The 14,268-nt window shown below is 36.1% G+C and overlaps 1 protein-coding gene, 1 long non-coding RNA gene and 1 other non-coding gene across 8 annotated transcripts in view; all 3 read left to right on the top strand.

The window, feature by feature from the left end:
- Positions 1 to 14,268, top strand: part of LOC107175384 (probable LRR receptor-like serine/threonine-protein kinase At3g47570) — a 139,635-nt gene that overhangs the window by 51,741 nt on the left and 73,626 nt on the right. The gene's annotated exons all lie outside the window — the stretch shown is intronic.
- Positions 3,318 to 3,426, top strand: LOC127900105 (small nucleolar RNA R71). Its single transcript, XR_008052129.1, has one exon. It is a non-coding gene; the product is annotated as a small nucleolar RNA R71 (small nucleolar RNA).
- On the top strand, positions 10,614 to 11,088 carry LOC127899787 (uncharacterized). Its single transcript, XR_008051827.1, has 3 exons — positions 10,614 to 10,746; positions 10,822 to 10,912; positions 11,015 to 11,088. It is a non-coding gene; the product is annotated as an uncharacterized LOC127899787 (long non-coding RNA).

Genomic DNA, 14,268 nt, shown 5'->3' with positions numbered 1-14,268 from the left:
CTTGTAGTAACAAAATCCAACGAATTAGTCTCGGTTTGGCATCCTGTTTACTCATCAAATATCTCACAGCAGCATGGTCAGTAAACACAACAGATTTAGAGCCAAGCAAATATGAACGGAATTTGTTTAATGCAAATACCACAGCAAGTAATTCTTTTTCAGTTGTAGAATAATTCATTTGAGCACTATCCAAAGTCTTGCTCGCATAATAAATCACAAAAGGCTTACCATCCCTTCTTTGTCCTAAAACAGCACCAACAGCAAAATCACTTGCATCACACATTAATTCAAATGGCAAAGACCAATCAGGAGATTGCATAATAGGTGCAGATGTTAAAAGACAAATTATTTTTTCAAAAGATTTTTGGCAATCATCATTCCATTCAAACGGTGCATCTTTTAATAAGAGGTTACAAAGTGGTTTAGATATGGCACTAAAGTTTTTTATAAACCTCCTATAAAATCCTGCATGTCCTAAAAAGGATCGCACATCTCTAACTGTTTTTGGTTGTGGCAATTTAGATATGACTTCGATTTTTGCTTTGTCAACTTCAATTCCTTTAATAGAAACAACATGACCCAAAACAATTCCAGAAGTAACCATGTAGTGACATTTTTCCCAATTCAACACGAGTTCTTTTTCAACACATCTTTTTAAAACTTTCTCCAAATTATCAAGGCAATCATCAAAAGAATTCCCAAACACAGTCAAATCATCCATAAAGACCTCTAAACAATGTTCAACCATATCACAAAAAATGCTTAACATACATCTTTGAAATGTTGCAGGAGCATTACAAAGCCCGAATGGCATTCTTTTAAATGCAAATGTTCCAAAAGGACATGTGAATGTGGTCTTTTCTTGGTCCTCAAGTGCTATAGGAATTTGATAATAACCTGAATATCCATCTAAAAAACAATAGTAGGGATGTCCTGCTACTCTTTCTAAGATTTGTTCAAGGAATGGTAATGGAAAATGATCTTTTCTAGTGGCTTCATTTAATTTTCTATAATCAATGCACATGCGCCAACTAGATGTAATTCGTGTTGGAATTAATTCACCTTTTTCATTTTTAACAACAGTGATTCCAGATTTTTTAGGCACTACTTGTGTAGGACTTACCCACTTACTATCAGAAATAGGGTAGATAATTCCCACATCAAGTAATTTAAGGACTTCTGTTTTGACTACCTCTTTCATGTGTGGGTTTAATCTTCTTTGAGGTTGTTGACATATTTTAGCATTTTCTTCCAAATTAATTCTATGTGTGCAGATTAAGGGATTAATGCCTTTAATGTCATTTAAAGTCCATCCTATTGCATTTTTATGCTTTTTAAGAACAGTTAGTAACTTACCTTCTTGGTCGCTTGTTAAAGTAGAAGAAATCACAACAGGATAAGTTTGTTCTTCTCCAAGAAAAGCATATTTCAATCCTTCAGGCAAAGGTTTCAATTCCATTTTAGGTGCTTCTTGTTGTTCTGTCTTTTCAATACTTCCAAGCTCCTCAAATTTTGGCTCGTCATCATAATTTTGCGAAGTCTGCATAGAATCAAGCAACGAATTTATATTAGAAATATCAAGTTTAAGTTGCTTATTTGACTCAATTGAATTAACTAAACAAACATTAGAAAGTTCAGAAAAATCCCCTTTTTGAATATTTTCCTCGATACAAGATTCAAACAATTCCTTTTGTTCATCAGTATCATCTTCATTCTCATTTTCTTCATTAGGTTGCCTGCACATGTTGAAAACATTCAATTCCAAAGTCATATTCCCAAAGGATAAATTCATTAAACCATTCCTACAATTAATCAAAGCATTAGCAGTTGCTAAAAATGGTCGACCTAAAATTACAGGAATTGGTTTGTAATTATTCACAACAGGTTCAGTTTCCAAGACAATAAAATCCACAGGATAAATAAATTTATCAACTTGTACTAAAACATCTTCCACTATTCCTTTTGGTACTTTAACTGATCTATCGGCAAGCAAAAGTGTAGTTGAAGTTGATTTTAACTCACCAAGATTAAGTTGAAGATAAACTGAATATGGAAGCAAATTAACACTAGCACCAAGATCTAGTAAAGCATGCTCAATTCTGTGGTTACCAATAATACAAGAAATGGTAGGACAACCAGGATCTTTATATTTCAACTTATTATTAGTAGACAGAATTGTACTTACCTGTTCGGCCATGAAAGCACTCTTTCTTACCTTCAATTTCCTCTTAACAGTGCACAAGTCCTTTAAAAATTTGGCATATGAAGGAACCTGCTTGATTGCATCTAATAGAGGAATGTTAACTTTCACTTGCTTAAAGATTTCATAAATTTCAGAAGAGTGGTTTGATTTCTTTGGTTTATTCAATGCATGCGGAAATGGTGGTTCAGGTGGAACACTAGTTATTTCTTCACTAGGTGTAAGTTCATTTAGTCCTTCCTTACCCTTTGAATTTTCATCATTTTCATAAGGTTCAGGCATAGGTCTATCAACAACCTTACCACTACGAAGAGTTATAACTGACTTGACTTGGTCTGTGGGTGGATTTTGTTGAATTTTAGGATTTGGTTGTGGTTGGGCTGGAAATTTTCCTTTTTCTTGAATGGTGAGTGCAGAAGCAATTTTAGCAAGTGTATCTTTCAAATCAGAAAAAGTTTGTGCATTTTGATTGTTAATAACATCTTGCTTTCTGATGAATGAATGCATTGTGTCCTCCAGATTTTTCCAAGGTGGTGGAACATATGGTGCATAAGGCTGAGGATTTTGAAAATTTTGTGGAGGTGGTGCTTGTGAAGATTGTGCATTATTATTATTCCTCCAACTGAAATTCGGATGATTTTTCCAACCAGGATTATAAGTCTGTGAATATGGGTTTGGTTTATTGAAAGTGTTAATAGCATTAGCTTGATCATTTAGACATTCTTTAAGTGCAGGCAAAGTGGGACACTCTTGAGTGAAATGATCATTCGAATTACATATGTTACATGCAATTTCTTGAACAGATTTTACTTGATCACTCTTTTTATGCTCCAAAGCTTCAACTTTCCTAACTAGGGATGCAAATTTTGCTTGTAAATCATGATCTTCCCTAAGGTTATGGATTCCTCCACTAGATGGAGATGATTGTTGCTTATTTGTCAATTCAAAAGTTCCAACAGTATCCCAATGTTGTGCATTTTCAGCTAATTGGTCAAGGTAATCTAGTGCATCTTCAGGATTTTTATCCCTAAATTCACCATTACACATCATTTCAACAACCTGTCTACTTTGGGGTATTAAGCCTTCGTAGAAATAAGTGACCAATCGCCAAGTTTCAAAACCATGATGTGGGCATATGTTAAGCAACTCTTTAAACCTATCCCAACATTGGTATAATGTTTCTCCATTTTTTTGAGTGAAAGAAGTGATTTGCCTTTTAAAAGAATTTGTTCTATGAGGTGGAAAGAATTTTTTCAAAAACTGTTCTTGCATGTTATTCCAAGTTCTTACTGATCCAGATCTAAGGTTTTGTAGCCAAGTTTTAGCTTTATCTTTTAATGAAAAAGGAAAAAGCTTTAATCTAATTATGTTCATGCTACAATTTTGGTCCGTGTATGTATTACAAACTTCCTCAAAATCTCTTAGATGCAAGTACGGATTCTCAGATTCTAAACCATGAAATGTTGGTAAAAGTTGGATAATACCTGGTTTAAAATTGAATCGAGATGCTTCTGGAGGAAATACTATACACGACGGTGCTCCGGTTCTGGTTGGATTCATGTAGTCTCTCAGAGTCCTTGGTTGATTCTGATCATGCCCATGTTGAGATTGGTTGTCTCCCTGATCAATTTGAGGATTAGGTTCGCCCAAAACGTTTTCGCCTTGATTCTCATCCATGATTGGTGGTGGAGATTGAGATCTACGAATTAACCTGCCACTTGAAGATCGAGACCAATGTCTCATGCAAGGGTTATGTTATAAAGATAATATTTACATAAATTGATAACAAAATAAAATAAAATAAATAAATAAGCAAATAATATAAGTATACAAAAGAAAATTAAATAACAAAAATGGTGGTTGAACCCACCAATTAAAAAAATAAAAAATGCAAAATTAAATAAATACTGAAAATTAAATAACTGAAAATAAAAGTTAAGGGTTAGTAGTTAGTTTGGTGGTTAAACCCACCAATAAAGCAAAAAAAAAAATAAATACGAAATAAAATAAATGCAGAAAATTAAATAACTGAAATTAAATAAAAGTTAGGAGTTAGCAGTTAGTAAGTTAAGAGTTAGTAATTAGAGTTAGTAGTTAAAGTTAGTTTGGTCCAAAATAAGTCCAAATATGTCCAAAGTATGTCCAAATATGTCCAAAGTATGTCCAAATATGTCCAAAGTATGTCCAAATATGTCCAAGTCTTGATTATGTTGAGGAATTTCGTCTAGGGATTCTATTGCAAATTATTTTTAATTTTATGGTCAAACTGTAATTTTTAGAAGTTTAGAATTAGCAATTTGGGATGAAAGTGAAACAATTGAAAGATATCGGGGTCCGAACGTAATTACCAGAAGATTGGGCTAGAAACGGAAACTGTTGGGGTGAAACGAGAATTATGAAAGATATGGGGATAAAAGAGAATTTAAGAAAAGGAAAAGGGGGCAAACGAAATTTTACATATAAGAGAAAAATAAAAACGGAAAAACAAACCAAATAAAAAACTTTTCCCCGGCAACGGCGCCAAAAACTTGACACAACTTAAAAGTAAATTTTAACTCCCAAGTATAAGAGTGTCTTGTTGTATTATAACTCGGTGAGTCCGAGGTCGATCCACAGAGAAAAGATTTAATTAGTTTATTTTATTTTATCTAAAAATTGAAATTAAAACTTGAATATAAACAACTTAATTTAAATGAAACTATGGAATTGAACTAGTTAGGGTTATGGATCCACTCTTAGAAATAAATAAAACTTAATAAATTCTTTTTGCCAATTTGTTTTAGATTTATTACTCAAAAGATTAATTATACAAATTATTATTATTTTCTCTTTAATTTTATGATGGATTAAGTATTTATTGTGCCAAAATTTAATTTGTCTACAATAAGTCAAAATACCATTTCACCATGCCTTATATTAAGATCTTAAGAATTTATTGTGCCAAATTCATTTGTTTGTCTACAATAAATCAAATTTTCAAAATATAAAACATGTATAAAATTAAATAGAAAATAATTTAATTTATAAAATTAAACATAGAATTTGATTAAATCATATTTATTTCTTAAGAGTTTCACCTTCCCCTAACTAATATTATTTAGTTAAGCATAATTAAAATAAAAAGAAGTAGTAAAATTGAATTACTTATAATTAAAAGAAATAAAAACAACTAAAATTGGAAATAAAACTAATTTTATTAATGAAAATAATTATACAAAATATTAAAAACACACCTGGAAATCAAGATTACAAGGAGATGGAGAGAATTTGAGAAGAAGAGAGTTGTAGAGAGATGATTAAAACATAAAAATGAGGCTCTATTTATAGAAAAATAAATTCATAATCCAGTGCTTTGCGGTCCATCATAGGCTTCATGCATGTGCTCCTCACAACCCTTAGATCAAGATCCAATGGCTGGTCAAACTTCAAAAGTCAACATCACACATGGCATCATTTGACTCGTCCGATTTACCCAAAGAACGGTTGAGATTTGGCGGGTTAATGGGTGGATCGGGTCGACCCAAATACAAAGATTCGGATCCTCCAACTTGCTTCACCAACCATTGCCACGTGGCACAATCATGGCCATTGAATCATGAACGGTTGAGATTTAGTCAAGATTGCCAATTATCCCATGCACTCATATCTATTGTAAGCTCATTTCATCATCCAATCAGTGCTCGGTCAACAGGAAAAGTCAACTTTTTTTTACACAAGCCCAATTTTAAGCCGATCTTGACTGATCTTAAGGTTTTCGGACCTCCGGAATCCAAATTTGACCTCCGTTTATCTGTTTGGAGCCTCGAAGTACGTGAAATTAATAATTTTCCTAATAAACACATAAAAATACACAAAATTAAATATATTTAAAACATAATTAATAATTCATAATATATTACATAAACACAAATATAAATTATAACATAAGCATAAAATAACATATTATCGCTTGATAATTAAACAATTTTTAATACTAATCACTCACCAAGTCTCAAAGCCTGTTTATGGCGAGACCAGAAGCCAAGCGTGCCAGGATATGCTCGACCATGCGAAGGCGAGCAGAATCCCCAAACATCAAAAAATCACTAAGGCATGCAAAGGCTCGCCAAGTCTCAGAGCCTGTTTATGGAAAGACCAGAAGCCAAGTATGCCAGGATCTGCTCGACCACGCGAATTCGAGCAGAATTCCCAAGCATCGAAATATTTTCCAAGGCATGCAAAGGCTAACCAAGTCTCAAAGCCTGTCTATGGCGAGACCGGAAGCCAAGCATGCCAAGATTTGCTCGACCGAGCAAGGGCAAGCAGAATCCCAAGTCGTGTAGCAAGACCGTATTCCAAGCCAGAGCCAGCTCGACCAAGCGACGGCGAGCAGACTCTCAAACGGAAAAATAACTTGTAAATACAAACGCAAGAAAGTACTCAAAAACAGTTTTCATTAATTTATCAATAACCAACAAAGTTGTTCATTACAACACAAGAAACATGTTTAAAAAGATGGCAGATCAGTAAGCCGAGCAGCATCGGTTGGCTGGACCTCCTCAGGTGCAGGGGGAGTATCACCAGTTGCGTCTGGGGGGGTGCTCGCCTCACCCATATCAACAGGAATGGGACGAGGAGGAGAGTTTTCCCCCTCAACTACAATTGGCTCCACCCATTCGGCATCCTCCTTTGCCGCCTCTTCATCCATGTGTTGAGCAACACCAGCTGCAAGGTCATCCATCTTCAAATCAGGATGCTGCTTTTCGAGGACGGCCATGATGCAACGATAGGAATGCTGAAGTCCCTGGTCGTACTGGTTATCGGCTTCCCTCTCCAGGTTTTCGACTTGAACCCAGTGGGAATCGCGGAGAGATTCGAGCTGAGCCTCGTACATAGCTTTCTGACTCTGCAGATCCTCCTTGACCTTGGCCAGCTCTTCCTCGAGAGTGATAGCCTTTGCTTGGGCAAGAGACTCTCGCTCAATCAACTTCAGATTCTCGAGGTTCAAGTCCCCTGCTTTCTTTTCGGCAACACCAGCTCTGGTCGTCGCCGACTGAATGTCCTCCTTTATCTTCCTATCATAACGGCCAACTTTGGCCTTATAGTAGGTGGTCATGCAGCTGAGATGGAAGGCGCTATACTGCATGGCTCCCACCAGCTCGCCTAGAGTGCATCCATCAAAGTCCTCTAGATCCTTCTTGCTCACGAGTTTGGAAAGCTCGTTGAGATAGGGAGCCAAGTGTTCTGCTCGGCTATTAGGCAAACGAGATCTGGGCCCGACAGGTGGAGAAGAGGAAGCAGGATCAGTGGCTGCTCCACTGGTCTCTCCGAGTTTGGCAGGAGGAGGAGGTAAAGTCTTCAAGGGAGAGACCTGCTGCACGATGTTGGCCCGCTTTGCAGTAGGGGCGTCCTTGTTCTGGTCCCTCTTCGTGGTTTGAGGTCGAGAACGTTTCCTGTTCAGAGCCCCAATCACAGCGTCCTCCATCTTATGGCTAGGGAGTACCAAGCGAGACTCGAGCAAGTTGTAAGTAGTTAGCAGTTCTCGGCTCGGGCAAGAATTGGCTAGTACAGCCTCAACCTGTTTGAGCTGGTCAGGTTGGAGCGGGAAGTGAACACCCCAAGAACCTGCAACACAAACAGACACTTGGTTAGAAATAAACCAGTAAAGCTAGAACAATTATGGATACAAGACATCTAAAGCGAGCAGGCAACCTGGGACCGTGAAACGGGGTGGGACGCGATAATCCTTCCCGTCCATTTGTGCAACCTGACCCCAAGGACCCCCAGCAAAAAAGAATTTTCTCTTCCAAGTCCCACCACCACCAGTTGGAAGATCAGTTATGGGTTTCCTGCTCTTGGTACTAGATTGGAAGTAGTACCAGCCGGCATCTTTGGGGCTGTTGTTTAGCTGGTACAGGTGTTTCACCTCGTCGACCGTGGGCTCGCTTTGACAACATCTGTCCCACAAGATGAATAGACCAGAGAGCACTCTCCACCCGTTGGGGTTCAGCTGACCAGGAGCTAGATTTAGCCCGCTAAGAATCCAGGCAAAGTAAGGTTGCAAGGGACACCTCAGCCCATGCTTAAAACTCTCCAAAAATAAGGTAACATATCCCCTAGGAGGCCGGCTAGGGGTATCCTTCTTTCCTGGGATCTTAAGAAGTATTTCACCAGGAATGCTATACCTAAGCCGGAGGTTAGCGAGCTCGTCAAACGTGGTCGTGCACGTCATATAATCAATAGCGTAATCCCGCGATAGGGCTCTACCTCCTGCTATACTCCGCCCTTCTGGTCGTGACGCTCCTGATGGTGACGCCTCACCAGAATCATCTCCACGATCCTCACTCAGGGTGTTCTCCGAGCCATAAGACCCTTCCTCATCGCTATTTCCGCTCGAGGAGGTTGTTTGGGGGGACATCCTCCTAGCGCTAGTGCCAACACTAGATCTAATGGGCTCCAAGGGGATCCCGGGGTCAAAAGCAGGATCGGTGAGCAGACTAGGCAAGAAGTCCAACTCATCGTCATCAACCTCAATGACCTTCTCTTTACCTTTCGACATTCCCTAAGCTCTAACCACAACACCACCACCAACTACTACCCAAACAAAAGAGAAGAGAAATTATCTACAACTATCCGAGACCAAGGAGATAGAAGAAGTACTTGAAGTAATGGTTCAGTCGGAGAAAGACAGAGATGGAGGCCTTTATGCCGGAACTTCTTTGCCGGAGAGACAGAGACGAAGACAGAGTGAATGACGAATTTGTCGTTCGAAAGGATTTGGGTTTCCTAATGGAGACGGACTCTTGGGTTGCCAGCATTTAACGGCACCAAATCCCAAGGGCCTCGTAACCGTTGGTTTGAAATTCGAATAGAGGGGCAAATTTCTGCCACATCACCTCGTCTGCAATTAAATGCGACATGACTCTCGGCAGCCTTTTCCAGTCCCACGCGAGCAAGAATCATTCAGTTTCAACTGCTGGTCCATTACATTACCCAACATCAGAAATTGGGGGACCGGTGTTTGAGGAAAATATTTCGACGAGACCAGACGTGATGAGCATATATTTGATGGCAGAGTTCTGCGAACAGGTGTGTCCTGCAAGAGCCAGGTAGCAGGGGAACAAGAGCAGAAATATTCTGCTCGTCCACGAATATGCCATTCACGAGGTCGAACTCCTGTTAGAGGCATAAGGCCATTCCGGCTAGAGGTCGAGAGACGAGGAGACCCAGTCAACAGCAGTTGGCAAGACGTGCACTCCTATCCGAGAATCAAGGCACGAAGTCTATCTCCTTTCGCCCACGAGGGCGATAATGGGGCATCCACATCCGAGGGTGGGGAGATAACGGGCGTGGACTACGGAAGACCGGGATTCAGAGGAAGATAAAAAGGTGGCCAACGAAGGTAAAAGGGTTAGACTTTTTGCTATTAGAACTAAGAAAAGAGAGCTCTAAGAACTGAGATTAAAAAGAAGCCATAAGATTCGTGGCAAAGATTCCCAAAACCTTCATTTCTGACTTGAGCGTCGGAGGGTTTGCGCTGGGGAAACAACCAACGTACTCTGACCTGTCTATGTACGCAGGAACTTCTGGAGAAGAAGCTTTACGAGGAGAGATCCTGATCGTGGTGGCGTTGATCGAGGAGAGATCCTGGTCGTAGAACGAGGAGGACCAGAATCTCGCATCAACATTATTTACAGGTGGTAAGGGCTAAGAATTGATGTAGCTAGAATACAAAGATGATAAGGTATGTTGTGCACTATTTATTTATTCTACAATCAATCTTGACCCTTGATGCTTGGCTCTCAATCTTGTCCATTGATCTTCTCTGATCTCGAAAACTTCAAGACCTTTCAATCTTATGCCTTATTATTGGTGTCTTCCATGCTGTAGATTTCAAATACAAGCTTTCCCGCCAACTTGCCAAGTCTTTGTCCATTGGTGCATTTTATCAAACAGTTTGGATACTTATACCAAACGCCTTCTGTTTTAACTCCCCGTCTCAAGCTCAAGCATCTGGGAAGACATTAATAAGCTTGTTTCTCAAGTATATGTATCTGAAAATTAAATTTTATAAATTATATTCGGACTCTACATTTTCTAAGGAACATTGGTTTGGCTTATAAGCTTATTATACTCAGGCTTGGTAGGATTATCGGTCGGTAGATGACCGAGTGTTAGAGCTTTCGAATTTATGCCAATTAAAAAAAAAAAAAAAAAAGAATCTACATAAGTTTTCAACTAGGCTATTACCACAATAAACATTTGGATGAACTATTATTGAAACCTTATTGAGAAGTGGGACATGTCGCATACCAATGCACTGACATATCTTCAAATAGTGGTAACTCCACACAGCATGGCACAATAAATTAAGAGTTATATAGATAAAATCTTTCACTCTTTGGTAATCATCAATTTCACTATTATTCGCTTTATTATGTTTGTTTCTTTCAGTATGTTAAAAGATTATGTTGTGAATTTGTTTTACAGGCCGCCCGTAAGTCTGCGCCCACCAACGGTGGTGTTAAGAAGCCTCATCGTTACCATCCTGGAACCGTCGCCCTTTGGTTCGTTCTCTAATTTAAATTTCCGTTGTATAGCTTTAGTTGTTCTTGTCTAATTTTGTGGGTAATTTTGTATAGAGAAATTCGCAAGTACCAGAAGAGTACCGAGCTGCTTATCAGGAAACTCCCATTCCAGAGACTTGTTCGTGAAATTGCTCAGGACTTCAAGGTACCTTGTTATCGTTTTGGTTGTTATCTTTGTTATCTTTAAATTGGGTTCCCAAGATTTCTTGATAGACAGTTAATGGCTATTTTGTTGTCTGTTTTGCAGACTGATCTGCGTTTCCAAAGCCATGCAGTGCTGGCCCTGTAGGAGGCAGCCGAGGCTTAGGGCATCTCTAATGTAGCACTAAATCTAACACCAAATCACATTTTACACTATTTTTGGTGTAAAATACTTCTCCAATGTAACACCAAAATGGTGTAATGAATAGTATTGCACCAAATATGTAACACCAAAATGGTGTAATGAATAGTATTGCACCAAATATAGTGCAACACTATTCATTTGCACCATATTTGGTGCTAGGAAAAAAAGTCTCAAATATCCTTATTACTTTATCTTATTTACATATATGTCCTATTTTATATAATATTTTAAGTTATTATTATTATTGTTATTTTTTAATTTCATTTTTTAATTTTTGAATATTTTACTAATATTTTAAATAAAAAATATTCAACACAAAAATTTATAATAAAAATAAAATGCCAATAACATTAATTACTAGATTACATATTACAAAATTAAAAATACAAAATTAAATTAACACAAATTAAAAAAGCTACTGCTACTAGCATAAATTGGAACAATTATTTAGTAATGTGGGAGATCATTATTAGATCCTCCAATATCATCAAAATATTTTTCTATATTAATGTAATGTTTAATTTTCATAATGCACTTATTATTGTTATTGTATTTTTCTATATTAATGTAATGTTTAATTTTTATAATGTACTAATTTAGTTAATTAAATGCAAATTTAATAATTTTCTATATTTTTTTGTTAATCGATATAAAATTACTAATTACTTAATTATCTATATTAATAGTAATATTTATTGTGTTAATTGAATTAATTCTTGAGAATTAAAAGAATAAAAAGAAGAATATTCTTTTTGGTGTAAATGGGTTGGAGATGAAATAGTAATTTAATGTGAAATAGGTACGTTTTTTGTGTTGATGTTACACCAAAATAGTGTTATGCATTGGAGATGGCATTACCTCGTCGGTCTCTTTGAGGACACTAACCTCTGCGCCATTCACGCAAAGCGTGTCACTATTATGCCCAAGGACATACAGCTTGCCCGTAGGATCCGTGGCAAGCGTGCTTAAGCGCAATTGCCGCTTGCTTCAATTGAATAACTGGAAAGGGAAGGGGGAAGTTGTAATGTGTTAATTTGTATGTGGGGTTGGTGGGGACGGCGTCGCTTTTTCTTAGATTTTTTTTTCTTTTTCCTCCCTTAAAAACAGTGAAATTACTTATACTGGTTTTTCTATTTACATTTTGAATACTATTAATTAATATAATTTAAGATAACAATCAGGGATAAAACAACCATTTTTTATTCAAGATCATTTTATCAATATTCTGTTAAATATTCTCACAATTTAACTTTATCCTTAACAAAAATTTAACTTTTTTTTCCTATATATAAATGTATAGTATGCATTAATAAATAAATAAAACTTTGACGACCGGAGGGAATGAATAAATAAATAGATAAAACTTTCGAAGCTCGTGAATGTGCTATTTTTGTTTTTTTTTAGTAATTGTTTAATTGAAAAAAGAAAGCTTCGGGATTTATTTTTGACGGGACGGCTGAGATTTGTTGACCTTCTAGAGAATGAGAACAGATTTTCAATTTGTTGATTAGTATTCCTACAGTCCAGCCCAAAAGTACCGGCTCAATGAGTTCGGTCATGTTTGGTAACAGGTATCCAGCACTTTCAAAATCCGGTCCTACCAACGCATCGGCTTTCACTGGCTGTCGTATCATCCGTGAATGCATGGGAGAGTGAGACTACTCCAATCTTTACGAGAGAAATTTTAGAATATATCTGTTGTATTATAATTAATTGATGCATGTATGACATGTGTAATTGAGTTTAATACAACCACCATTTGTATAATAGTTTACAAAATAAATGCACACATGTCATGACATTATTTACTTATTATATGGATAATAAATGCACACATGTCATCACTCTTTGGTAAACAAATTCACAATATATATTAATCTTTGTGGAAGCTATGTCCAAAAAATAAATATTGTAAAAAAATTTTAATTACTAATTTTTTGGACATTAATTAAAAAAAATTAATATATTAACTCCTCATGGAGTATTCAAAACAATTAATATAAATTTTTTTGTTTCTATTTTACTTTTTCGATTTAAATTGATAATTTAATTTTTCTTTTTATTAATGTCCAATAAAAAAGAAATATTATTGTACGAGTGTAATATTGTAAAAACAAGTCCAAAAAAATAAAAAGTAACAATAAATGTGTCAATACTTAACGACAAGGATATTTTGAGATATTTTTAAAAATATAAGGATTAAATAGGTACTAATCTCAAAATATAGGGATTAAACGAGATTTTACCCTTATTAATTATAGTCATCTTTTTATAAATTACAACTGGAGGAAGTTGGTTAATATTGTTGACACGCACGCACGCATGCACGCACGCACGCACACATAAAGATTTATTGGAAGTGCTTATGCCGACTCGAAGTTGTTGGGAATTAATGCATGTATTGATTTATTGGGAGTGTTTAAATGATTTTGTGATTTACTTGATTGATTGAATATTGTTTGATTGCTTCATATCCATTCTACAAAGTTTATTTCTTTGTGAAATTTCAACGACATATTTTTTTTTAAAAATAATAATAAGGGTGTTCTAAATAATTTTAAAAAATATATGGACTAATTAGAATTAATTACTAGGTAATTAACTTGATCTGTACAGGGTGAAACAACATTTATCCTAATTGTATCATGACAAATACTTTTCCGATTAGAATTAGGAAACCATAGGTTTATTGAATTATTTTTTTTTTCCTTTGGAGAAACGGATTAGAGAATTAGAAAACAATCCTAATGATATAATTATCAGGTTTAAAACAGTGCATAAACAGTAAAAAGCTAATTAGTCTGTAGAGTAATTTGCTAATTGTTATCTCCTCTCTACGCGCTCTGAATAATTTGTTGCATGCAAACTTTTTATTTTATGCAAATCGTACCTACCGTAACATTTGAATTGATGTATAAGCAAAAATACAAGAATATTTATGTCAATAAAAATAGTTTTTTTTTCCTTTTTAAATAAACACAACGCGATGTCGCTCTGCTCTACATTTTTGCGATCTCTATATTCTTTTTTTTTGGGGGGGGCTTCTTAAAGCCTCAAACTTTGATAACCAAAACTTCATCGACCTATGAAAAAATCTGCAGATTAGTTTTTATTATCGGAATAATTGTTTGAGAATACTAAAACAAAATATAAAA

The sequence above is a fragment of the Citrus sinensis genome, chromosome 9, assembly GCF_022201045.2.
Source record: "Citrus sinensis cultivar Valencia sweet orange chromosome 9, DVS_A1.0, whole genome shotgun sequence".
NCBI classification, from domain to species: Eukaryota; Viridiplantae; Streptophyta; class Magnoliopsida; order Sapindales; family Rutaceae; genus Citrus; species Citrus sinensis.
This window is presented reverse-complemented; position numbering and strand designations above follow the sequence as displayed.